Here is a 1,701-nt window from a genome sequence, read left to right on the forward strand (position 1 = left end):
GAGATTATTTTCCGATATTATAAGAAAAATTGAGCTTTGTTTTGTGTTGATAAATTACAAAAAGAAATAAATAGAAATTCCATGGTTACATTAGGGACCTATAATTGAAAATGTCACCATATGTTAGCACCCAAGTTACTTATGAACCTATCTGTTCAGCTAAATGTCAGCTTTTGATTGACTACGAAGATGCCGTGTGAAGAACCGTGTCCGTTTCTGACTCCAGTGCATATGGGAGAAATAAAAGCTTCTGAGCAAATACATTGTTCTAACTTTCCCAATTATGCTGCCAGGGAGGACCATAAAACAACTTCTCAAGTTACTGATACATAATACGCTGATGCTCTGTGGGATCTAGATTCTTTTATTAGTCCTTCCCAAAGTTATATGTGTTTATTTCTCTAAAAGAATGCCTGACACCGGATTTTAGTTTTTATATGGCCTCTAGATGCTGCTAAGATGCTTCAAAGCAGGTGGAAGTTAGCAGCCTATTACACTTGCATGGTCCTGGCATCAGCTCAAAACGATTATTTAGTTTTAAGAAGTCAGTCATAGCTGTTAGCAGGGGAAAAAAATTTCAGTATTGATCAACTTCTTTTTAAAAATCTGCTGGACATAGAATATGTAAGTAGTTTTAGTGTTTATTTTTTCCATCCTAATGATTGATTAGCAGAGGTCTTCCCCTAAAATATGATTCCTGAGACTATAAACTCTGGTAGTTACTCTTGAATCAAAAGTACCAACAGCCCCTGCCTTACAATGGTTCAGGTGGAGTTTGGGGTTTTGAATGGCAGAAAAGCAACACACAGGAAGTGAAACTCACCTGGAATTTTGAAGTGGGGGAAGGCAGCAATGTTAGGCCCTAATCAACTACCAGATCACCGGGGAAAATATCCCAGTGTGTGTGTTACACAGCTGACAGAAGCATTGAACGCATTTTGAACTCTGGTATGTTCAAGGCACCGTGGGTTTACCAGGATCTAGATGCACCCTAACTTAAAAAGCACCTGTAGAAATATGTTTTACTTCTCTCTTCAAAAAGGTGCAATCAAAATTTTGCTGGAGTAAATGGCAATCTAGTAAAAACTGCTGACAGTGCCTAAAGTGTGATACAGAAACCACAAGCAGCTCCTCTCCCCTAACAAAAGATCAGCCACGAGAGGGAAGGTGCTGGGCCCTTTTGCATTAAAAGAAGCATTTTTTTTCTAAATTTAAAAATGTTTTTTATTTAATTTTTCTTATTTGATTTATTTATTTATGTTTTTAAATGTTTTATATTGTTCTTATTTAATGCTTATTTTTATTTACAGTATATTTAGACATTTATATCAGATGACCACTTAAAATTCAAAAGGCCAAGACCCAGTCCTAGCCCAGGTCCAGTAAGTGTGTGGACAGCTTCCTGCTATCCTACTCCGGTGGGACCAGTCCCAGCCAAGGTGCAGCGTGAGCCGGACCCTCTCCCACCCCCTTGGGCCGCCCCCCACCACTCCGCAGTACCTCCCCCACCCCACCCGCCGAGTAGGAATTTCTGCCGAGTTCCAGGAACCCCCAGACGCAGTCCTAGCCCAGGTCCGGTGAGTGTGTGGGAGAGCTTCCACTTCCCCTTACTTCACCTTGCCCCCTCCAGGCACAGCTCAGGCCGGGCATACACGCCTGGGGTGTAATCCTGCAGCTGCAATCCCTGCAGAGAGTGTAGAG

This window comes from Octodon degus, unplaced genomic scaffold (genome assembly GCF_000260255.1).
Source record: "Octodon degus isolate 3935 unplaced genomic scaffold, OctDeg1.0 scaffold00119, whole genome shotgun sequence".
Lineage (NCBI taxonomy): Eukaryota > Metazoa > Chordata > Mammalia > Rodentia > Octodontidae > Octodon > Octodon degus.